The sequence below is a fragment of the Cetorhinus maximus genome, chromosome 5 (assembly GCF_964194155.1).
Source record: "Cetorhinus maximus chromosome 5, sCetMax3.hap1.1, whole genome shotgun sequence".
In the NCBI taxonomy this organism is placed as follows: Eukaryota; Metazoa; Chordata; class Chondrichthyes; order Lamniformes; family Cetorhinidae; genus Cetorhinus; species Cetorhinus maximus.
Window position 1 is genome coordinate 34,863,030 of NC_135883.1, and position 26,206 is coordinate 34,889,235.

A 26,206-nucleotide genomic window follows, 5' to 3' on the forward strand; every position below is an offset into this window, starting at 1 on the left:
CCATAGCCTTTGCAGTACCCAGTGCCTTCAGCCATTTCTTGATATCATGTGGAGTGAATCGAATTGGCTGAAGCCTGGCATCTGCGATGCTGGGGACCTCCGGAGGAAGCCGAGTTGCTCATCTGCTCAGCATTTCTGGATGTTGATTGTTGCAAACGTTTCCACCTTATCTTTTACACTGATGTGCTGGGCTCTCCTATTATTGAGGATGGGATTATTTGCGAAGCTTCCTCTTCCAGTGAGTTGTTTAATTGTCCACCACCATTCAAGACTGGATGTGGCAGAACTGCAGAGCTTAGATCTGATCCATTTGCTTAGCCCTGTCTATCATATGCAGCTTTTGCTGTTTGGCACAAAGTGGTCCTGTGTTATAGCTTCACCAGGTTGACACCTCATTTTTAGGTATGCCTGCTGCTGCTCCTGGCATGCCCTCTTGCACTCTTCATTCAACCATGGTTGATCCCCTGGGTTGGTGGTAATGGTAGAGTGGGGGCTATGCCGGGCCATAAGGCTACAGATTGTGGTTGTATGCAATTCTGCTACTGCTGATGGCCCACAGCGCCTCATGGATGCCAAGTTTTGAGTTGCTAGGTTTGTTTGAAATCTATCCCATTTAGGAAGTTGGCAGTGCCACACACATGTATTCCCTTAGTGCCTGTATTTTGTATTTGAACATAGGAAATAGGAGCTGGGGAATATGCTATATGGCCCCTTGAGCCTGCTCCACCATTCAGTAAGATCAAGACTGATCATTGACCTCAACTCCACTTTTCTACCTGATCCCCACCTAGCTCCATCTTGGCACAATGCTTTGCAGAGAGTTTGGAGCCCCTGCTTTCCAACGTGGAGTGGATTTGAGCTTGAGCAGCACCGCTGTGGAACCCTGGCACTCACCTTTTCTGTAATCCTCTCTCACTGTCTTCCCATCACATGACACGACGGCTTCCTGCACCTACTCCCTCATTGGATAATGGATGTCACTCTTCCTTCTCAACCCCTGCAGCAAGGCATGGATTGCAGCCTCAAGAGAACCTTGGCACACTCTCCTCACCACTTTCTCCCATTGTTCCAACTTTCAATCACACTTACTGTCTTCAGATCCATTTACAGCCACTCTGTATCTCCTCTTTAAGAGGTGCTGGATGCCTTCAATGAGTGTTGTCCACTCCTCATATTGGGTCTTCTCCTCATACATCCAGCCTTTGATTAACAAAAATCTATCAATCACAGGTTTAGAATTAACTGTTGGCCTAGCATCAATTGCCATTTGTGAAAGTGAATTCCAAACTTCTGTCAGCTATTACATGTAGAAGCATTTGCTAATTTCAGTCCTGAAAGGTCTGTTTCTAATTTTTATACTATGTCCCCTGTCCTCCACTCCACAACCAGCAGAAATAGGTTCTCTCCATCTACACTATCTGTCCGCCTTAATACCTCAAAAACTTCAATCAAATCACCCCTTAACCTTCTAAATTCGAGGGAATACAAGCCTAGTTTGTTTAAGCTCTCTTCATAATTTAACTCTTTGCAATCACCTTTTAATTTTATCCTATTTTTCATCCTGTGTACCCGACCAGTTCACTCCATGGGCGGAATATTCCGTTCCCACTGGCATGGGGCATGTTTGGGAGTGTGAGTGGACAATATGACGAGAAGGCCAAAGATTGGTATCAAAACATCGTGAAACCAGTTTGCAATCGTCCACTCTGCCTGTCAATGGCAGGTTGCATTTCCTGCTGTAGGACGTCGGGAACCCCAATGTAATACACCTGTATACCATTAGAAGCCCAGCTCACCAGAATCATCCACCCCATGCTGGATCCTCCGAGCACATTGGCGTGATTGCATGCCAATGTGTTTCACAGCAGCATTTATAAGGTATGCGCTTGGCAGGCTACACTTTGAAGGAAACTTGGAGGTGAGTGCACTGTAGTGTTGCGCAATGCTTGCCAGGGTCACCTGTTGAACTTCAAGGTTGAGGCGCTGCGAATTCAGGCGAGGGCATAGGCAAGTCACTTTTTCCCGTCTGGCTGACAGTGCAGTGCTGGGGCAAGGGCTGCCCTGTGGTTGAGGTGAATTGGGCAGGACAAGGGCTGCACTGCAGTTGAGGTGACTTGGGGGGGCAAGGGCTGCACTGTGGTTGTGGCGATTTGGGGGGGCATGGTAAGGGCTGCACTGCGGTTGAGGTGAGTTTGGAAATGAGGCACAGGGGCTGCACTGCGGTTGACGGTAGTGCACAAGCCAATGGCTCCTTTCAGGGCTCCACAGGTGACCTGTGTGGGATATTGCAAGCCTCCACCCACAAATACATCCATGAAGTCACGAATGCCATCTTCACGAAGGCACACAACTTTCTGCATCTCTTCCGGGACCAGGAAAGCCAGGATGCAAGAGCAATAGGATTTGCCAGGATCTCAGGTTTCCCACAGGCGCAGGGTGCCATCGACTGCACTCATGTGGTGCTCAGATCTCCAGGGCAACATGTGGTCAACAATGTCAACCACAAGGGCTTCCATTCGCTGAATGTTCAGCTGGTGTGCGACCATCACGAACGCATCCTGCAGGTCTGTGCACGGTTCCCAGGGAGTGTTCACGATGTGTACATTCTCGGTTTGTCTCAAATCCCTGACATGTTCCAGGGTCCACAGACCCTGAAGGAATGGCTCCTGGGGGACAAGGGCTACCCGCAGAGGACGTGGTTGATAACACCCGTGCTGCAGCCTCAGACTGCAGTAGAGCGAAGGTATAATGAGGCTCATGCTGCAACTCGCAACTTGGTGGAGCAAACCATCGGGATGCTGAAGATGAGATTCCGGTGCCTGTACCGGTCTGGTGGAGCCCTGCAATACAGTCCACAGAGGGTGTCACTTATCATCATCGCCTGCTGCACCCTTTATAACCTGGCCCTGCAACGGGGAGAGGAGCTGGCTGAGGAGGAGATGGAGGACATCTCCTCCAATGAGGAGGACGTCGATGGGGATGAGAGTGAGGAGGCCCTCGAAGGTGACGATGACAGTGATGAGGCTATCACACCTGCCAGACAAGGCAAGCAGGCTCGGAAGACCCTCATAACTGCTATATTTGTGGAGGATGATGACAACATGCAGTGAGGAGACACCATAGCTCCTCACATTTCATCTATGAACGTTTGACTCCAGTCTGGCTGATGGAAGTGCACATACCCTCTGTGATAATGTCCTGTCATGGAGACGCAGCGGAGGCCATAATAGTTGCTTGATTGTCTTCGAGGACCTTCTCACCCTCATCCCCATCGATGTCCTCCTCATTGGAGGAGATGTCCTCCATCCCCTCCTCAGCCAGCTCCTCACCCTGTTGCAGCGTTAAGGGTGCAGCAGGCGATGACGATGCGTGACACCCTCTGTGGGCTTGATTGCAGGACGATGATGATGACAGGCAGTGAGGAGACACCATAGACCCTCACATTACATCTGGAAATGTCTGACTCCTCTCTGGCCGAGGGCAGCTCGCTTGCGCTCAGTGATCAGGGTCATATCATGGAGGTGCAGCCATGAAACTTTAAATGCATCTGATCCTTTGTCAGCCTTCAGCACTTGAGCCCTTCAAGAGCACAGATACAGAAGAGATGTGGGCCAGCCCTACCTTAAAGGTGCTGAGAGCACACAGAGAGAATGATGGAACTTTGTGATACCTGCCCACGACATTCTGGCAGCAATGACCAGCACCGTCAAGGTGCAGGCACCAGCAATGTGTCCAGGGAGTGTGAGGCCTGATCATCACTTTGGTCTGAAGGTTGCACAGAGCACAGGGAAGAGGCCCTGGACTGAGACACCTGCCTTTATCTTGTGCAGAAAGGTTTTACATCTGAGTGACATGAACACTACTCATCAGAACAAGGGGTCATAGGCAGGGAGACATGCTTGGCAGTTTATTTACAATAGTGAACATCATGTACAAGTGATTAACACCCATGCCCAGGTTGTGCAACTTAATCTTCTTAACCTTCCTAACCCTGCCGTTACATCATGGTGATCCCGCAACATCCACAGCGGAGATGGAGGCAGCCTACTGACTGAGACGCCCTGTCTGTAATGACCTTGACAGGTGTCCTCTGGAGAGCTGAGACCTGGAGGGCCCCAGCCTGCTTTCGGGCTCCTGCTGTGTGGCAGTGGCACCCTCCTTGGCCTGTGGAGTTAGAGCTGCTGAGGTTACAGGAAGAGGGGATTCGGATGGGCCAGGCACTTCTGGAGTCACCTGGGTGGATGGCCCTGGGGGTGGTAGCGGGGCTGGGGGGGGGGGGGGGGGGGAGGGGGCACCTCCTGATTCTCCTCCCTACGGGTGCCCAAGGGTCCCAGGCTGACTCCTTGAGGAGAAGTGGAAGTTGGAGTAAGATCAAGCTGCCCCACATCCCTCTTGCATACATACTGTTGGAGGCCAACTATGGCATTGGCGATGGAGTTCAGCCTATATTGCAGTGCAGGACCGATGTCCTGGACCAAGGTCTCCATGGTGGCAACCACCCTACCAGTGTTGACACTGGAGCGTTGACAGGCCGGCGCTATCACCTCAGCCTGAAGGCGGACGGACTGCTCCATCGTGCCTTACAATCTGAGGAATGCAGCAGACATCCCTTCCTGATGTTCCCGAGCTTGCCTTTGCAGCTCCAGCAACATGACTGAGTCCAGAGGCTTGTTATCTGACTCGAACTCAGCAAACTTCTGGCCTCCAGCGGTCCTCTGAGTGCCGGAAACCTAGGAAGTCCCTGCTGCCACTGCCTGCTGTGGATCAGACAGTGCGATGTGCTCACCAGATTGTGATCCCGAGGCTATTCTAAAGATGGGTTCCACCAGGCTGTATGTCTGGTAGAGGGCGTGGGTGAGCGCTGTGATGGGTTTTCAATGAAGATGCCTTCAGATTCCTCTTTAAATGTTTCTTCAGGGCTTGACTGGAGGCCCTGGATCATGGACTCCGTCGGCTGTTTCCCAGGTGTATCTGCGAAAGCAAGGGGAGATAATTAGTGCATGGCAGTGGCCTGTGGAACAGGACACATCACTCACAGCATGGCTGTTTGATGGAGGTTGCGCTGCTGGATCCTCACTTGGTAGAGCAGCGCCGACATCACTGTCAGCACAGGAATGGTCCAGATCCTCGCCAGCCAGCTGGATGGCTCTATTTACAAAGTCCAGGAAGACCTTGATTTCAGGAATTCCTCCACCAGTCTGTGACCTCGCCCTCTTGTTGTGTGACAGCTTGTCCTACATGAATAGAGATGGAGAGAATGTAAGCTGGATGCCTGCCAGCCCAGATGATAAGTATGCCTGGCATGTATGGGTGGTGAGTTGCTAGAGTGGGAGGAGGACATCCCGGCGGGCCTCCACTGTGTCCAAAAGGCGCTCAAGGGACATCATCAAACCGGGGGGCTGCAGTCTTCTTGCCTTTCGGGCCATGTCTTCTTTGCAGCGGTCGTGGGCTGGAAGCACTGAGAGGTGTGTGCGCGGCTGCACTTTAAATATGGTGCCCGGTGTGACAAAGCAGTGAGGTGATGGTGTGGTGGGCAAATGAGAGCCTGCCAGCCATCAGAATGGTATGTTTCCTGGGAATGCATAATTAATGAGGCAGGAACGGGATGATACAGTGTGAAAAGCCGCCATGGCGGCCGGCAGGTATAATGTTCTTTTTCCCACCCGCTCCTGCACTTAATGCAAATCTAGGACAATTCCACCCCTCATCTTTCTAAAAGGTGCCATTTTTCAATCTGGTGCCCTGTTTATCTACTAACTTTTTCCCCTTTCTGTTTGGCTTTTGAACGCTAGCACATGGTCACAACTCCCAAGGGGTTTAGTGATGCCTCCCTCCTGGTAGGAGTGTAAATATATTTCTCGATGAATACACATATTTTAAAATTGTAATTGTAGTTGAAATGGAGGTCTTGTGGGGTAGTGGGTAGCGCCCCTGTCTCTGAGCCAGAAGCTCTGGGTTTAAGTTCCACTCGAAGACTTGATGGCCAAGGAAGGTGCGTTCATAATGTGGTCAAATAGTCCGAGTATCAACTTGTAATTCCTTCAACATATGCCAAATAGCAGGTGGTAAAAGTGGGAGAGATTCCAGGTCACCCATGTGATGGAAAGAAAATTGGAGCCTCTACCATCAATACTCATGGCTCCAGACTATATCAGGTGCTCCTTGAGGGGTTGGATGGCTGGAATGGATTAGGTTGCTACAAACAGCACAGGTTCAATCCCTGTTCTAGCTGGGGTGGATTTGGAACCTGCCTCCTTACCCTACCAGGGTGAAAGTCGTGGCACTGTGGTTCGGACCTGCCTTCAGGCAGAGAACTGAAGAAGCAGTTTATATATTGCTATAGCTATAGAAGCACCAAGAATTGAGTGCTTAAATGATTACTGTAAAACAAGTATGTAAGTTCACCATGCCTATTTGTAAGAGGCTTCTGCAGATTCCCAGTCTAGACATCTGTGTAATGACATTTTATCACCTGCAGGCTGGAATTCCCCAAGAAGCACTTTCGATTTTTCACATGGAATTGAAGCATTTATGCATTCAGGAAAGGTGATGTAGCCATTTCCAAGAACTGAGTAGAGAAATTAGATAGGATAAAAATGAAGGAGAGGTGATGAAAAGGTTGGCAGCGCTCCAAGTAGAAAATCGGCCAGTCCAAATGTGATGCATCCTAGGTTGCTGAGGAGAGGCAGGGTGGAAATTGTAATGGTTCTAGCCAAACTACTTCAATCCTGCTTGGATAAGGGATTGCTGTCAGAAGGCTGGAGAACTGTAAATAATTCACCCTGTTCAAAAAAATTGGAGAGGGCTGGACCTGGTAGTTACGGGATTGTTGGTGGTGGGGGAAAGTTTAGAGACAATAACAGAGGACAAAATTAATTGGCACTTGGAAAAAAAAGTAGGCTAATAAATGACAGCCAGCACAGGTTTGTTGTGGGAAATCATATTTGACAACCTTAGGTTCTAAGATTAAATAACAGAGAAGGATGGTGGTGCAGTTGATTTGTTTGTATGTATTTTCAAAAGGTATTTGATAAAGTGCCATATAATAAATGTGCTAGTAACATTGAAGCCCATAGGATTAAAGGGGCAATGGTTGCGTAGATACAAAATTGGCTAAAAAAAGTAAATGCTACATTCTATTGATTTTCCTGTATGCCTCAGAAACCTGGACAGTCAGTAAAGATCTGGGGAAGAAAACAGAAGCCTTTGAAATGCGGGATGCTAAGACATATGTTTAAAATTCCGTATATGGATCATAAAACAAATGAAGAGGTGCTTGAAATTGCAAGAGCAAAAAGAGCTCTTAAAAAGTGACATCCAGAAAAAAAAAGGTCAGTATTTTGGCCATTTGATCAGAGCTGAAAAGCTACAGAGATCTCTTCTAGACGGCAAAGTGGACGGGAGCAAAGAGAGTGGTCGATCTAGCTGGATGACAGACGTCACAGAGTGGTTGCAGTTGAGCTACAATGGATGAGTGAGGATGGCACAGGACAGATGAGTGTGACATACATTGACAGCATATCTCCTGGTAGGAGTAGCTAGAAGCAGCTGCAGCAGTGGTAGATGGGGCTGTTTTGCAGAGTGAAGAGAAGGATACTGTGGTTTCCCCTAAGGTTGGTATTAGGACCACTGTTCACTTGATAATTTTAATGATCCGGACTTGGGTATGTATTCAGGGCGTGATTTTAAAATTCGCAGATGACTTGAAACTTGGAAATGTAGTAAACAATCAGGAGGATTGTCAGGAGGACATAGACAGATTGGTGCAATGGGCAGATGCATGGAACATGAAATTTAACACACAGAAGGGTGAAGTAGTACAATTGGAAGGAAGAGTAGGAGAGACAATATATACTAACGGGTAAAATTATGAAGGGGTGCAGGAACACAAAGAGCTGGGGGTTCACCTACACAAGTCATTGAAAATGGAAGGACAAGTTCAATGAAATGTTACAACGCCATACAGAATCTATAACTTGATAGCTGGAGACATTAGGCAGAGTTTTCCTGCTCAGCGGAGGTGGGTTCTGGGGAGTGTGGGTGGGAAAGTCCCAGAAATTGATGTCAGGTCAGGATTCCGCCATGATCCTGCCCTCCCTGGGGTGGTTTGCGAGTTCAGTGGGTGGGTCTGGCAGGAAAACAACTGTGGTGATCTAAAAAGCAATTAAGAGACTTTTTAACCATGAATTCCTTCTTTCCCATCAGTGCACACTTCCTAGTTGTGTCTGCACCTTGCCGAGATCACCAAGGTGTGTGCAGATCAGGATTGCTTTCAGTGAAACTGACAAGCTAGGAAGGCTTTGATCGGTTACACTGAAGAGCTCTGACCAGGGCCATTGAGGGGCCGCTGTTCAAAGCACTTCTGTCAGGGAGTGCTTGACAGATAATTGCCAACTCCTTGGAAGGAATTTCACCTGGAGAGTACTTTAGTCACCTTCAGCTGCACTTTCCTGCTGCCAGCCTTCAACATGTCATGGGGAGCAGCTTATGCAGCTCCATGTTGTACTTCTGATGAGGGTCAAGAGCAGAGATCACACAACCGCCAACAGCTCCAGCAGCAGCAGGAGCAACACCAGCAGCCTTCTCCTCAGCTGCATGCGCCTCCACAGGACAGAGATGATGGACACTAAGGTTTAGCTGTAAGGATGTAAGACCCCCCAACACAGTATCTATAGGCAGAGGTTCAGCACTCTTGATGTGTCTGAGCACCAGTGCCTCAGGAGGCTCTTGGCAGATCACTGCTGACATCTGCAACCTCCTGGAACAAGACATATTTCCCATTTGAGCCTGGGGGGAGCACTGTCAGTTGCTGAGAAGGTGTCTGTTACTGAAGGGCCACCACACCCACTGACTCCCATACACCCCTCCAATCCCATCAGCCCCACCTCTCTGGGTCTCTGCCTCTCACCAAGTTGTGTGCTGTCTTCTCCAGAAAAAGCAGAGAGTGTGAGCGCCAGTAATGGCTCATGTAGAGTGGAGGGAAGAACACCATTTGTGGAGACTGACTGTGAGGCATGGGTGCAAGAAGTGAAGGGTGAATAAGCTGAAGGTGGTAATGTGTATTGGCTGCTTGGATGAGTATGGGAGGTGCCTGGAGAGAGAGGAACAAATAGAACTACAGGTTTGTTGTTTTGCGGTGTGCTGTGCAGGAAAATGCTGGGTAAGTCAAAGTGTGGAGTTTGGCACCTGAAATTATTATGCCACTCACCCATCATGCCTTCCAGGGAGCCTAGATCCTCTTGGTGCACGGTCTCCAGGTTGAAATGAGCATTCTTCAGCTGCTGACTTCCTTGGGCACTTCCATCCATACCTCTTTGGCTGGACAGCTTGTCCTCTTCCTTCTGTGCTTGGTAGGGCTTATTTCACTGCAGCCACTCCTATCCCACTGCAGGACCCCCTGGTAAGAGTGAGAGACCCAGGGACAGCCTTCCCCAGCTCCCTATTCCTGTGGGTGCTGCAGCCCCAAAATCCCAACTACTGATGAGCCCTCATAACCCATGCCATCGTCCCTTTAAAATGCTTCCTCTGACAGGACGGACCTGCCATCCCACCCATCCTCGCTGATTGGTTGGGGAACCTGGAGGCAGGCTGTTAGTTATTTCACTTTGGGGAAAAGCAATGGCAAGGTCCCACTGTTCTAGCAGGGACTAAGTGGATTCTGCCCTTAAGAGTACAAAAGTTAGGAAGTTATGATAAATCATTTATAAATTACTGGTTAGATCCCAGCTGGAGTCTTGTGTCCAGTTCTTGTCACCACATTTCAGAAAGGATGTCAAGACTTTAGATAAGGTGCACAGGAGGTTTATGAGAATGAAACCAGGGATGAGGGGAGGGGCCTCTGTTCTGTGGAGTGTCTAGAGAAGCTGAGATTTTCTCAGTGCAGAGTAGATTAAAAGAATATTCAGTAGTGGTATTGAAAGTTGTGAGGAGTTTTGAGAGAGTAACTATGAAGAACTGATATGAGGATCAGTAGTCAGAGGACATAGGTTTTGGAAAATTGGCAAAAGAACCAGTAGGGAGATGAGGAGTTTTTTTTTCTGCAGTCAGTTGCTATGTTTTGAAATTCACTGCCTGAAGGGCTGGTGGAAGAAGATTGAATAGTAGCTTTCAAAAGGTAATTGGATACATACTTGGAAAGGAAAAAAATGCAGGGCTATGGGAAAGAGCGGAGAATTGGGACTAATTGAATAGCTCTTTCAAAGAATCAACAGAGACATGATGGACTGCAAGGCCTCTTTCTGAACCATAAGATTCTACAGCAGTGGAATTGGTCATAGGCAAGGAGACAAAATTGGCATAATCAAATTTGCCAACCATTGTAGGACAGGCGCGATATTCAGTTCTATTAAAGTCGTCTGATCTGCGTCCTTGCCCACATCCAATTTCACCCCCTATGATTCTACATTGCAGCATCAGCTGCGTGTCAGACAATTGACAGATTAAAACCTCACTGGTACTGAGTGTTAGAATGTTAATACAATCCCTCCCACAATAAGAAAAATAATGAATGTCTCAGAAATCTGGAATATATTTTAAGTGACTTGTTAATGTTACGCTGTCTCATGTTAACTTCTTAATATCTATCTGAAATGTTTTTAAAACATCACAGTCTTTCTCAAGTAAACATTACAGAGACTTTGGACATGCTGTAAGAATTCTCAATCAGTACAGACATAAGTTCTTGGCTGTTTCATCAAATTGTGTTTTAAAAGTGACAGATTTGAAATTAGTAAATGTGATAGAATTGCTGGATTTCAATGTTGTGGTGCTTGCTGTCCGCTTTGCCTTTGTAGCTGGAAGTACAACACAGTTGTATCTTTTACTAAATTATTCTTGTCCTTGTAAATAATTTTGCAACAGTTCCTTTTTATTACATTTTGATTTATTGCCAATTTTAAAGTTTCAAGCAGAACACCATTCAAAACCAAAAGATTTTTTTTTAAACTGCCCTTTTTATGTAAACTGTCTATTGGCTGTACAGCAACTTACATTTCAGATAGCACTACCCATCCTTTGAATTGTCAGTTCTGGTGAAAGATTACAGATTGATCTGGTAGGCATTTCCTGTTTCAGATTTCCAGCATTTGTGGGTTTTCTTTTAACGCTTATGTTTCACTGAATCTGCAGAAATGGTGGTTCAACGTTTCTGGTGCAAGATTCACTGTTGCAACAATAACTTATTATAATAATGTGTCTCCTGTAATAAACTATCCCAAAATGTTTCATAGTGACAAAAAAAATTGACACTGACCACTGAAATGAGAAGGGTTAAAAAGGAGGACCAGAAGCAAATTCAAAGAGGTTTTAAAGGGGCTTTTGGAGGAGGGCATTGAGGTGGTAAAGTGGAAAGATCTAGCACGAGGACGCCAAGGTGTGAAGCTGAAAGCTGTGCCACTGAGATGGAAATTGCAGTTGAGTGGCGGGTGCAAATTAGGTCATAGTCGCAAGAGCTATGATTGAACACAGGGCTAAGGGAGGTTCCCGAAACAGGGAGGGGCCAGGCCAATGAAGGACCTATAAATAAAGGCAGTGATTTTTAAACTACTGTGTTGGGGATTGAAAGCCACTGAAGGTTGGCAAGGGCATTGTGATGAAAAATTGGAGCAGGATAGGCCTGTTCCCTGAGTCTTCCCCTGAGCCTCTCCACTCTTCAATAAGATTATGCCTGATCTTCGACCTCAACACCACCTTCCTGCCCAACTCCCATATCCCTTGATTCCCTTAGAGTAGGGGTGGGGAACCTATGGCCCATGGGCTGGATCTGGCCCGTTGCTCAATTTCATCCGGCCAGCAGCAAGATTTCTAAAAATATAGACCTATGACAGTGGCGCCTTCAAAATAACATTTATCATCATCATTACGAATTTGCTTTGGATAAAAGCATCAGTTAAATTACTATAATAATATTTAACAATATAATCAAATTCAACCATCGCATTAAAACAGCGGGTGAGTTGAACGTTTCTGTATTCTCTCTAAAAAACTAAATTAAGTTGATTTTTATGTGCATGTGGCCCATGACTGATTTTGTCTATGTGTGAATGGCCTGTGATAAGAAAAAGGTTCCCCACCCCTGCTTTAGAGTCTAAAAATCCAGCTATCTCAGCCTTGAATTTTCTAAACTGAATTTGAATTCTCAAACTGCTACAGTAAGATTTGAACCAGGCTTCTAGTTGCCAGTCCAGTAACATAACCTCTACACTACAGTACCCATATAATGGTGAGGAAGCAGATATACTGCAGCACAAGATGCAGATGGTAGAGTTTTGGATTAGTTGCCAATTGTGAATGGTAAAAATAAGAGGGTATGTGAGGAGAGCAATGAAATAAAGTGGAGGTGGCAGAGTATTTCAATGATGCAGGTGGGTTGAGGATTGAGTTAATAATGTTGCGGTTTTGGTAGGATAGAAAGGATGTTTGAAAATCTGCTCAGGTTCAAATAGGACACGGAGGTTCTTTGTCACCAAATTCAGCCTCAGTGGGAAGCCAGGGAACAGGATGGAGCCAGGGGTTAAGGTCCAGAGTCTTTGGTAAGCTGAACAGATGGATTTCGTCTTGCAATATGGAGTTAAAACAAGTTCTTGATTATTCAGTACTTAATATTGGTTGGAGAGCCAGACAGCACAGTAGTGGATGTTAAAGGCAGTGGCAATTGTTGTATAAACCCCTCAAAGAAATGACCTCCACTTATCATTTTCCTGCAAAGGAGACTAATTTATAGATTTGTTGGTTGTATTAGTATGTGGGTAGACTTAATTGTGTTAATACAATAAGGGTGGCAGAAAAATAGAGTTTGTGGTGAGAGAAAATATGATTAAATTATTTTGTCTCTGTGCTGTTTTCGTAAAAAAAAAGTTTATTTTTATGGTAGGACTAAGTGCTCATCAAGCTGAAAAATAGCAGTGCTGGAGAATTGAAAGTGCTTCTTTTTGAAGGCGATATCAGCATCAACTGCCCATTCGGGGACATCAAGTGAAGCTCCCTGCATTCTACCTCATAAGAGCAATCACTACTTCTCAACCAAGCGACTTCCTTTCCCACAGCAGTCACAGCACTGTGGTCACTGAGTCAGTTTGCTAATTTAGTGACAATTCCTTAATGCACAGTTTAGTGCTGTGGACTCCTTCTTACTAAAAACTGGATTAAGACTGCCCAAAGTCATTTCATTTAGCTCTTTGTGAGAGAGAAGAATTTCATTGCATCAGTCTAGGCTGGCTGGATTCAGAGGCAGGTTCCACCAGTGGGAGCACTGTAGTTGAACCCAAGGTGCCATTAAATCCATCAGTAGTTTTAAAGTTACTCTGCTTAATTTGTCATCTGAAATAACTAGCAACATAGCAACGAATTAATGGCTATGCATTTATGAATCCTGAGCTTTTCTTTGGCTTTAACTAATTTTTGAAGCTAATTTGTATTTGCATTGTTTGTTGCTGAATGTAATCTGCCAACAGATTTCTTAATTTTCCTATTTTTGCCCTTTCCTTAATTCATTGTACTCTTATTGTCTTCTGTCATTTCCTTTTCACACTTATATGGTACATTTCTGAGCTGATTTTCATTGCATCTTACCTTTGCTAATTGTTCCACTTCTAATCTAGTTTCACCTGCCTTCCCATCTGCTTTATTCCCTTTTTTATTTTATTACCCTACTATCGTTCAATCTTCATTTTTCTCCACATTTCACTTCCCTCAGTACACTAGTTTATGCTGCTTTCTGTTCCTTTCCTAGTACTGTCCATGCAATTCCATTTCTCCGTCTCTGTGCCCCTCTATTTGTAAAAGTGCAACAACAAAATAGATACCGGAGAAGTAAAATTAAATGGTAAAATGGAGCACAAAAAGAAAGTGGTAAAATTATTCAGGCACAAAATGGAAAACAAAAAAAAATTAAAATGCAATATTGCAAAGGAAAGAGAAAAATATGAACATATAATAAGTGTAAAAATGAATTTTAAAGCTATGGATCAGAATGCAAGAGAAGAATGGTAAAGATAAAATGGAGTGATTATAAATATAGATTTCAAAAGGAAACTAGTAATATAAGCGTATTGAAGAGATATATAAAACAACACAAAGAGGAGTCAGTTCCTTTTTGTTTGTATGCTAGTGTGTGACGACATGGGTGCAGTTACATGTACCAGCTGTCTCATGTATGTGCATTGTGGTGTGCATATTTATGTAGGTGACATCTGCATGCTTCATTGTGTACTTACCATTGTGTATGTTCTGAGGTCTGTGCCTTTATACCAGTGTGTGTTGGGTGCTTGTCAGAATGTCATGTATGATCTTGCTGACAGACAGTGCATGCAGAATAGTTTGAAACTAGTTCTTGAAACAGATGGTCAGATTGACACTGCATTTTGCAAAGAGACAAGGTACTAGAATGGAGATGATCTTGCTAAAATTTGATGATTTTTTTGTGGTGCGGTTTTAAAGTTATGACCATTTTTGTAAGTGGATTTTCATCGTTACCTTGTCGAACTAGAATAGTCTGTAGCATCACAGCCGGCAAGTGGCAATTAGTGAATTAAGCGTGCCAGTGCACTTCAAAGCACTGCTGAGAGTGAGACGTGTGTAAAAGGAAGTCAGCAGGTAGGAGATAGAAGGAGAATATGATTTCTTATGGTCCATTTCAACTTTCTGGACAGTTTAGGAGACAGCAAATGATATGCTGCAGAAAGAGACTAACAATCAATTGCACTGGCTTTTGAGAAGCAGAACATTTGATAAGAATGAATCTGGGAAACAGCAGATTGCATAATCATAAAATGTTACAGCGCAGCAGACCATTTGACTCATCAAATCTGTGCAGAGGTTTCTCTCCACATGTACTACTTACTCTAGCCCCACTCTCTTGCACACCCCACCCCCATACCCTTTAATATTCTTCTTTTTCAGGCAAATATATAATTCCCTTATCAAAATAATGATGTACTCTGCTCTCCGCTTCAACAATAATTTGTGAAGAGGAACTCTACATCCTAACCACCCTATGCTTAACTCTCTCATAACATCTAATAAATCTAATATTCCATTGATTTTATATAAAAAATTTGCAGAGAACTGGGACTAATTGGATAAACCTTTCAAAGAGCTGGCATAGGTATGATGGGCTGAATGCCCACTTCTGTCATGTATGGATCTATATCTTTTCTATAATGTGAAGCCTTAAGCTGCACACAGTATTTGAACTACACTATAATTAATTTATTGTGCAAGTTCAATGTTACCCCCTTACTTTTGTAATCTACACCCGTACATATAAAGCCATGCATTCTGTTTATTTTTGTCACCTCGTCAGAGGTTGGGATTTCTGTGGCAAGTAACTCATCTCCTGATTGCCCAAAGCCTGCCCACAATTTGCAAGGTACAAGTCAGGAATGTGATGGAATACTCTTCATTTGCCTGGATAAGTGCAGATCCAACAACACCAAAGAAGCTTTATACCATCAAAGACAATGCAACCTGCTTGATCAACACCCCATCCACTACTTTATACATGCATTACACCACTGGTGCACTGTAGCAGGGTCTACAAGTTGCACTGCAGCAACTCGCCAAGGTTCCTTCGACAGCACCTTGACTTCTACCACCTAGAAGAACAAGAACAGCAGGCACATGGAAACATCACCACCTGCAAGTTACCCTCAAAATCACACACCATCCTGAGTTGGAAATATATCGCCATTCCTTCACTGTCACTGGATCGAAACCCTGGAACTCCTTCCCTAACAGCACTGTGGGTGTACTTACACCACGTGGACTGCAGCGGTTTAAGAAGGCGACTTAGTACCACCTTCTCAAGGGCAATTAGGGATTAGCAATGAATACTGGTCTTGCCAGTGACATTCACATTCCATGAATGAATAAAAAAACCTTTACTGAACTGTGCATCTGTATACAGAGGTTCCTCTTCTTCTCTACTCCAACTAAAATCTTAACATTTAAGATGTATTTCCTTTTCCACTTCATACTTACCAAGTATAATACTTTCACATTTCCCCTAGTTAGTAACTTATATTGTACTTTTTGAAAATTCATACAAACCACATCTACTCATTTCCTTTATCTGTTATTCCTATAAAGAATTCTGTGAGATTTGCCAAACATGTTCTACTTTTTAAAAAGCCATGATGATTAGCCCTTATTAACTCATATTTTTCCAAGCAATTAATAATTTCAACCTATGTTATAGAGTCTTGTAGTTTACCAACAACTAAATTCAAACTAACTGGTCTGTAATTTCCAGGTATATCCTTTTCTCCTTTTTTGAAGGGGGAACCATATTTATCACTGTCTAGTGTTGTGCACAATTTTCCTTTCCAGAAAATTTTGAATAAATATAACCAAAGCCTCCCCTATATCTTGAATGGTTTCCTCAGAATCTTTGGCTGACAACCATAAGATCTCATTGATATGTCTACCCTAAGCTTGAGTAATTTTTTAATCAAAATTTCTTTTTGAATTGCTAACACTAATAGATCTGCAGCCACCTTTGGTGGTTCTACAATCCAGTGTTTCTGTGAAAGCTGAGGCAGTGATTATTTAGTATTGCTGCTATTCCTTTCCTTTACACTACAGATTTGTCTCTTTCATCTCTTAGCAGCGCTGGACCTACCTTCACTCCAATACTGATACCTACTGCTACCATTAGTATAACTATCTGTTTACTACCAATTTGGCCATAGAGAGTTTTTTTTATTGGTGTCAAGCTGTTTGCCCCACCTAATGTTAAAGGTTCAATGACACTATTCAAAGTAGAGCAACAGAGTTCTCCTGGTGCCCTGACCATTATTTATCTGTCAGTCAACATCACTCCAGATTATCTGGTCATGTATCTCATTTCTGTCTGAGGGACCTTGCTGTGTGCAATTTGGCTGCTGTTTCCCAATATTACAACAGTGACTACATTTCAAAAGTATTTAATTAGCTGTAAAACGCTTTGGGACTTCTAGAGGTCATGAAGAGCGCTATATAAATACCAGTCCCTTCCTTTCCTTTCAGGATAGCACCAAAGGTAATGAATTGGAAAGAAGACCCAGCGAATGAAGAGTAATTGTTACATGATACTGATCTTTGGTTTTAAGTATGTTGTTAGCTGGAAGTGAAGACTGAGGGAGGTAGGGAGTTAACAGTTTAAGGTCCTCAAAATGTGGTAAGAATAGAAGATGGTGCAGGGAGTATTGATTTTAACAAAATGAGGGTGCAAAGAGGAGAGAGAACATATAGAAGATAAGTAAAAGAGAAGTTCAAAAAGTGCTAGATGAATATCTGAAAAAGAATAGGATGGAATATCGACTATAGATATCGGTATTTCAGGATGGTGCAAGTCTAGTTGGGATATTTACTTGTGGATGCAATTGGTTGCTAACTAACATAAATTGTGATGTTACCTTGATATATATTTTTTGCATGTTTGACAGAGGGGCTCAGAGAGAAATTTAAGTTTCCTCCTGCATTTTGCCTGTGATTATTCATTCTTGTGAGATTAAATAGCTGCAGTCAAATCATCAGAGAATAAATTGTATGCACTTTTTTGGAGGTGGTGGACTTAGTGAGTAGAATGGCTTTCTCTCATTCCCTTACTTTAAGTGTAATGTCAGGAAGCAACATAGTGGGTGCAAAGGAAAATACCTATCTATTTAATAGATGCAGTTTGTGGAAAGTATTTGTAGAAGACATGGCTGATGGCTAGAAGCTTTAATATACTACAACTGATAGATAGAATGTATTCTTCTTAACAGTAAAGTAACATACATGCTCAAGAGAAAGGCTATATTTTTGTGTCTATTAAAACTGGTATAGCTTGTGGGCAGTCTTTAACACTACTGTATCAGGCAGCAGCTGATGGATAATTGTCCTAAGTGACATTCATTCTGCTATAGTGCTGTTTAAAACAAAAAAAACAGTATTATACAAGGCCATCCCTCTTTGGATGGTGGGTCTTTAAGTCCCAAGTACAGGATAAAACAGAACAATAGAATTTATTTTACCATCTATGGATCAACAGAAGCATGTTCAAAGTTTAATTTTTTGAAGCTGACTAGATTTTCAGGCAAGTTTAAAATATTTCACTGTCTATAATTGATAAAAAATAATGAAGTAATTAAAAGAACTTGACATTTTCTTCCTATATTTGAGGCACCCTACCCTTGCTTCCCATGTGCCTTTTGCTAAAGTACCATGGCCATTGCAAGTTGAAATGACCAATTACAACTGAGACTTTTCTATATTTTTCATCTGGCTAGAGGCTTTTTGTTCTTTCTTGTGGGCCCAAGCTTCGTTTTCTCATTTCTGCTGCTCATCAATACAAAACTGATTTGATGCTGAGCTGTATAATAATCAGCCTTTCACCAGCCAGGCCTGACACTTGCCTTGTAATTAAGGCCCTGATAGTTGTGTTGATGGGAAATGAAAGAAAATAGCCTTGTTCTCATTCCAGAGAATGATTGCTGGTTCTGGTACTCACCTGAATTCGACCCATTCTGCATTGTGAACATGATTGCTGAAGTGTGAGTAATTGCAGCACAGGCAGATGACATTTTCACAAAGCATACTCCCCACTATTCCAAAGGGAGTTTGCAGAATATTTATCTCTGAAGCTCATCAAACATATATTTAAAAATGCCTATTTAAAAATAGGTGTGGGGGTGAAGTCACAAATACTAACATTTCCTCCTTAACCTGTACTTGAAAAACATTAATCCAGTGGTGTCATTTTATTTTTTCCCCTAAAGAAACATCAATGATAAAGCTTGTAAGTAATATGATTATATACAATTCCTAAAATGCTTCTATCAGCTTGATGCTCCATTTTTATGAAACGCCCTTGAGTAGAAATGGAAATAGGATCAAAATGCATTGACTTGTCCTGGATAATTAACAGTTTGGAATATTAAAGCTGTTGTTCAGAGAGGAAATTTGAGAAAGGGAGCAGAGCAGACCACATTCCTGTAGCCCTGTCCTAACTTTCGTTAAGCCTCGATTATAGGAAGATGGTGCTGAAATAAACAATGCCTGCCTGATCATAGATTCAGTTTCAGTTTGGCTGCGGCTGCTGGCCTAGGTGCTGAAATAAAAATGAACGCTTCTACGAGGGAAGCAGTACAAGGGCTAGTGTTCATAACATGCAGCCGGCAAAAATAAATGGGATATAACCCGAGTACAGTTCCATTTTAATGGAGAATTGAAACATGTTTTCCCCAAAATTTGCAAACATTGTGAAATAAGCAGCCAGCTTAGGAGGTTGCATATTCCAAGGTTTGTTGTTTGGTGAATAGATGTATATTCTTCTGTGCACTTTGAGCAAGAGAGTAATGCTGCGATTTTACAGGAAGTATTGACTAAACGTGTAACAAGATGCGAAGTTCAAGGTAGAAACCTTGAAAGTGTAAGCCATCTAAACTTAAATATTTATCTGTGGAATCTAAAAATCTTGTTTTTAGAAGATAATCATACAATGTACTGGCTATTTTGCTGCCTATTTTAAAAAAATAATGTGTCGAGCAGTGTTAAAAAAAAATACTTAGAAATACATTTGTTTCTTTCTAATCTGCAGTGCTGCCTTTGAAGCTATTAGGAGATTTATGGTAGAGCAGCTCTCCTGTGGATGCTGATTTTAGCTGATTATAAACACCGTGCCAGGCCCCCAAGGGTCCCTTCATTTTCCTGACACACTTGACTGCTGCCCCATTAACACTTCGTCTGTTATTGCAATATACCAATTTTAATTAGTATCATTGAATTTGGAGCTTGACGTGAAAATAATGCAGTATATATTTTTTTGTCACGAAAAAGATGTGACTACTTCTGCTACCATTCCTTTTTACTGGAAACAAAAGAAGTCAATACACTGTATTTTTATAATTCCTATCTGTTTGCTTTTTATACATTATTTTCCTGGTTTAGATGTTATCTTCTCACATTTTCCATAGAAAATGAATTCAGAAGAAAGCTGGTGAATCGGCAGACGTGGACTCACAGCTGCTGTTAACAGGCTCAGAAGAGCAAAGTGTGGACCAAAGAAAATCACGCCACCAAACGACTTCAGGTACAGAACCATCAAATGAAAGCTCTATTTGGAGACTTTGAACATTTGAGTTTTCCTCATCTTCTTCAGCCTTTTCCTTCCATTTTTTTTTTAAAAAGTGATTGCTAGCCGCTGTGATATTATCTGCTTTGCTCTTTCATGAGTATTCACAGGAAGTAAAGAATCTGTATTATTTCTGCATTCACTGTCACCAGATCATTCATGGGTAAAAGGCCCCCATTTGCCATTCGACTAGATCATGCATATAGTGTTCTAGTTGTTGAAGAATTACATTCCTAAGAAGAATGAGCCTTTACAGAATCATGCAGCCTTCATAGAAAGGAGGCTAGAAAAATTGTAAAGCCAGGACAAGATGGGAAAGGGGAGAGTGGGAGGCGGGGGGGGGGCGGAATTCATACGTCTATCTAGGCTGCTTTTTTAATCAACAGTGATTGTACAGTGATGGGCTTGCTGCTTTTAGATGCAGTAGGCATTCAATTTAATATTTTAAACCATTTTTTCAGATGCAGATTTTTGGTTGTAGGCTCTGTTATTATTTTCAGTTACAGTTTTTTGGAAATTTGGAAATTGTACCTTCAGAAAAATTAAGTGTCAAATGCAGCATCTATTGAAATGGATAAAGATCATAAGAGAATTTAAAAATGAGAACAAAAGAAATTCCGAAAACAATTCTGTTTACATGAAATCAGCAACTAAGTGGTTAATAGAAATAACACACTTATGCTTGAGAAAGCGATGTAGCATTTCTGTTGGTAGACAGGAAAATCCCAAGCAATGCTGCTTAGCAGGGCAGTTGCACAGACCTCCTTGCAATGTAAATAATGTCTGTAATAATAAAACATTACCAAATTCCATTGAAAAGAGGGTAGAGAAAAAAAGGGCCATGAATAATGTAGCTATTATAACTGAGAACATCAACAATTTCATCATACTTCTGTGCTTATAGAATAGCTTTAGTATTGTTTAATATGCAGTGCAACAAGAATGTTTTTTGCTGCGAATTTTGTACATTTTTCATTGGTCTATCCCTCTTTGCTTGCTGCAGTCTGGTTCTTTTGAAGTAAACTGTAAAGAAAAGGAAGGAAGTGCTTTTAATGTTGAAGTGCCTGATGTACCAAAAACAGCAGCTTATTGTTCTATTTTTCAGGTGATGTGTCCCGGTCTCTTGAGTATTTGTGTTGCATATAATTTGATTTGCTGTTAACAGACCCTCTGATGGGAAATTTGGTAAATGCAACATCTTGATGTGGTATTTAGTCATGTAGTCAAAGAACGCCCACGGTTCATGACCACAGTGAGAGCATTGCAGCAGCCCTGCATTCGGGCGAGGAAAATTGGGCAAGCTTTCTGCTTTTGTCTGCGATCCAACAATGCCTGCTGGAAGTGCATGTGATGCCAACTGTGCTAAAAACTGGGCACAGCCATGATATACAATTGGATCAAGTAGTCACACGACACTCGATCTCTCCATTCACATGTGAACACACAAGAGGTTTTGCAGGACTGGGATTGCCTGTCGAACTATATTTCCATATGCATTGTAGTATTAAAGGTGAACCAAAAATTAACAGAGATAAACATAAAGAACTCTTCAGAGTAAAAATAAATACAAAACTATATCTGATGAGTCTGGTCACCTAAGATATCCTCAGTACCAAATATTGCCCTTTGCTGCTACAGCGTGGGGAAGAAGAAATTATCTTAAAACTTGTATTGCATTTGTGACATCCCTTGGAAGGAATGCAACTGAAATTCTGATGCACCAATGTGAATGCAGAGTGGAAATGGATTTAAAATGGACAATGAATATTTATATGGCAGCACACAACCACATTTTCATCGCTAAATAGAATGCCCCAAGGCAAAGCAAGGCTCAGTGCATCAGGGTGGATGCTTATGCATTGCTGAAGAATGGCATGTGTTGGTTTATTTTATCATTTTAAAAATTAATTTCTCTTTTTTGTTTTACTCCTCCTGCTGAGTGTCCTTATCTTAGATCTCTTCCATTGGGTAGCTGACTCCCAGGCCATTGCAAATGGTTCACCTTATTCTATCCTCACAGGTGTGCAAGAGCACCAGTAGGTTAGTGATTGACTCTTCAGGTGGAGGGGTGGAGGGTTCACCCCAAAACACAGGTGGGTTTGGGTCAGGTAAGAGTTAATAAAAGTCTGAATCCCGATCCCAAATCACCTCTAAGCGACCCGCTCCTGGTTTTACACAATGGGATGGGGGTGGCGGGTAACTAAGCTGCTCGCAGGAGGTATGTTGGCACTTTAAATTTTACAATGAGACTGCGAGCCTCATTTTAATTCCTGATTTGAAATTTAACGCTGGACAGCCGTGTTTCCTGGGCTTCTGGAAACCCACCGGCTAAACCCAGCTGAGGGGCTGCTGGAACAGAAGGCAAGCAGCTTTCAACTTACCTATTGCATCCAGCATGCCTGCCTGGACAACCTGACATGATCAAACACAAACCCGTCTGATACTTCTGATCTTCCTCCAACATGCTGCCCCCCCCACCCCCTCCCCGAGGCATTTGATTGCCTCTCCTCTCAAACCTCTGATCTCCCACCCACCACCCCCTCACCAAGAACTCAGATCTTAGATTTTCTCTCCCAACTCCCCGACCTTCCGTGGAGGCCTCTGATCCCCTCCCATCCCCTAGGATTGTGACCCCACGTGATTAATCTATCTCCAGTTGGTTGTGGATCTAACTGTCCCTGTGGCTGCTTTTGATCTGCTCCCTGTTAATCAGGATAGTTTCCAGGCAGGTAACCTGTCAGTGATAGACTGCAATGGTTCAAGAAGGCAGCTCACCGCCACCTTCTCAAGGGCAATTAGGGATGGGCAATAAATGCTGCCCTAGCCAGTAATGCCCACATCCCATGAATGAATTTTAAAAAGTTACACAGTTAAAACTCCACAGAGTGTGGGAAACCCTGACTTCAGCTTCTTGGTGCTCTACTTCCCATCCCCTCCCCCAGCTCCTAAAAGGTCAGAAAGTAAAAATTCCACCCCCCCTGGCCCCCTAATGCTCCCTTTGTGGAGAAGTATGTGCCTTCTGCTCAGCACCCATTATTGGTCAGGGCTTAACCTTTTGGTGATCCTGTGCCCGAACATTCTGTCACACTGCTTTACCCTCTGTGTCTTGTCACTGAAATGTTTATATTCTATTTCTTGCTGAGACCCTCTGTTTTGACTGTTGCCCCAGGTTTGATCAGCCAATTCAGCACAGAATCAACCTGGGACCCTGCTGGGCTAGATGGCTAGATACCACGTCATACAGTGCACTTACTGACTAAGTCATAGGGGAGTCTCTTTCTAAAAAGAAACTATGTGCAATGCAAATATATTAGTTTTCAAGAAGCATAGGATTTTTTAAGCTTATCTCCTTGCTAGGGCAATAAGAGCTTTCAAGACTGAGATTTGTGTTTGGTAAGGGTATCAAGGGATATGGAGTTGAGGTGCAGGTCAGCCATAATCTAATTGAATGATGGAGCAGGCCCGAGGGGCTGAATGGTCTACTTCTGTTCCTAATGTACCTATGTTGCTTGGGTACTTGAGGTCATGTACTGTCTATGGGAACTTGAGCAATCAAACTCCTTGCTCCCAAGCCTTTACTCATGTCACTTTTTGTTCTACTGCCAGATGATGTGTAAGAGTGAGTCAGCCATGTTCAGCTTTCAATTTCTTCCCTATTCCTGAGACAATATTTGGCTTCTGCTCTGTGTTTCTCGTAGAACAGAGCCAACTTTGTTTTCATTATTACCTTGTTTGTTGGCGGGAGAGGTAGCGAGACCAAAATCACTGTGCAATACTTAACTTCCCATTCCATTCCGGATGATGTCTGATGCACGGTATTTTTGAAGTAAGCAGGGAAATAATCACCTACTATTCCCACTCTAACCAGGTGGGAACTTCAATAGTTATGCAAATGGAGGTCCTATGACATATTGCAATTTTAGAGTCCTACTGGTTAGCAAGCATTTTGTGTAAACTCAGCCACATAGGGAGGCCTACCAGTAACCAAGAGACAGTGGGAGGCCACTCTGAAAATTCTCCAGCTAAGTTTTTTTTAAATGATTTTTGTTTGGGACTGAAGGAACCCCTCCTGACCATGCAATAATTACTCTGCTTGGTGCTGGACCCTCATCGACCTTCCCTTGTGATCACATGCCCCATCCTCCCTTAACTAAATACTGCTGGGTAGGCTCCACAGAGATGCTGCTGGACTTCCTGTGCCTCAGATCCTTCCTGATTAGTTGGCTGCTTGTTAGTGCTGTGCCTCAAGTGCATGGTGATGCAAAAATGGACTCCTATATGTGGAAACTGCCTCGAATGCAGAGGGGAAAACAGTTAAAGAGTGATGTTGACAGCTCTGAACTGTATCTGCCACAGAGGAATCCAAGGTGCACTGTATTGGTGCTGCAACACTCAGCAATACCATGTAATTAAAATATATTTTTAACAAATTGATGCCAGAGCTGACACTATTGTAGCATAGCATCTGATAACCTGAAATTTTAAAATCTTATTGGAGTCCAAGTTACCTTTTTTGAAAAAGAAATTTGTGACATATGTACATCTTCAGGCATTTACCATTCCTTGTACGCGTATCCAAACATCCATTGAAGGAAACACAAACATGACTGTCAGAGTTGAACCTCTCACTTCTGTGCCTCTATCTTATTTGCATTAGTTAACAATGACACATGATGGATTGAGGGGTGACATGTTCTAATTGGTTGAGAAAGACAATAAACACCTAAAACAAATTAATGCAATCAAAATGCTGATCATAGAGGTTCACTTCAAAGGTTAGTGGTCTAGTTCATTGGCATGCTAACACACTGCAGGTGTCAGCTGTGGCTCAGTTCATAGCACCCTCGCCTTTGAATCAGAGGGTTGTGGGTTCATGTCCCACTCCCGGAAACCAAGAACTGTGATTGTACTCAAAAGGGTTGCAATCTGTGACTGTTGATAACTTGAAAGAGTATCTCAACATGGAGTGAAGGAATATAATTTTCCCCAAATGAGTTCCTGATTTCGGGTGGCCTTTCTGGACAATTCCACATTGAAAGAGAAGGGGAATCTCACAGAGATCGAACCTGAGGTTCTCTAATGCATCTCTCAGTGACAAGTTGTAGTATAGCTTTAGCTGCTTTGAAATGGACTTTAAGTGGTTGAAAACAAATAAAATTTAAACAACTTTGGCTATTTCTCTGAAAGTCTGGCTATTTCCCAGATACCATTATGCACAATGAATTAAGATTTTCTGGATAATTCTTTGGGGACATTTTTGAATTTGCGTAATATTATAAGATAAGTAATAGTGAATCAGTAGCCTGTTTTACATCTTTCCTGATTCATTGGAAACAAAATTCTGGAGAGATGTAAATCAGGCTGCTAATTTGGTATCACCCATTTTACACTATTGCACAAAAGCCCCTCCCCTGATGTGTTCTCAATGAAGTACACATCTAAAATGTTAACTGAAGAAGAGAGACATTAAATCAAATTTGTAGGTTTGAGGAAAGCAGGGCAGATAGAAGAACAATCTAGACTCTTGTGAAAGTATGCATTTGCCTAGAATTTTTCTGGGAGTTCTCCTGATCTCGCACCATATCTTGGTGGAAGATTGGTAGAAACCCTGGAAAAGCAGCTAAGACCCTACAGGAATTTTACCTCAACAACTACTAGTTATTTCTTAAACAAGCTCATCTCTTTATAGCAGAGACATTTCAATCTGCAACTGTGTCTGAGTTTCTGTGGATTCCCAATTAATCTTTAAAATTGAAAAATTATTAAAATTAGCTTTTTTATTGAAATTATGCTCTTCATCTCTGCATCCTTATTTGCTTTTGTTCATCTCAAAAATTTGAGCCACACAATAGTTTCTTCTTGTTATAATGAAACCATTATCATGTCGATGTCAATTATTAAGCACATGTGTAAAACCTAACGTCTGCTGTTATAGTGGCTCTCCAGCTCCTAATTCACAAAACATAATTTGATGAATAAAATAATTATTGCCTAGCTATTGGCTACCATAACCTTTGAAAAAATCACACTTGTTTTTTTAATGTTGAATAGGGAGTCAGACTTGTGGCCTATGTGCAGTGTGGTTAGCTCATTATCAAAGGTCATTGGCATGCA

General features: G+C 42.8%; 1 protein-coding gene across 1 annotated transcript in view; it reads left to right on the forward strand.

Moving 5' to 3' along the window:
* The window catches only part of LOC144680561 (myelin transcription factor 1-like protein), a 516,235-nt gene that overhangs the window by 91,710 nt on the left and 398,319 nt on the right, over positions 1-26,206 (forward strand). The window contains exon 2 of the mRNA XM_078541678.1: positions 19,935-20,050. The gene's annotated coding sequence lies outside the window, so the exon portion shown is untranslated. The remainder of the gene's footprint in view (positions 1-19,934; positions 20,051-26,206) is intronic.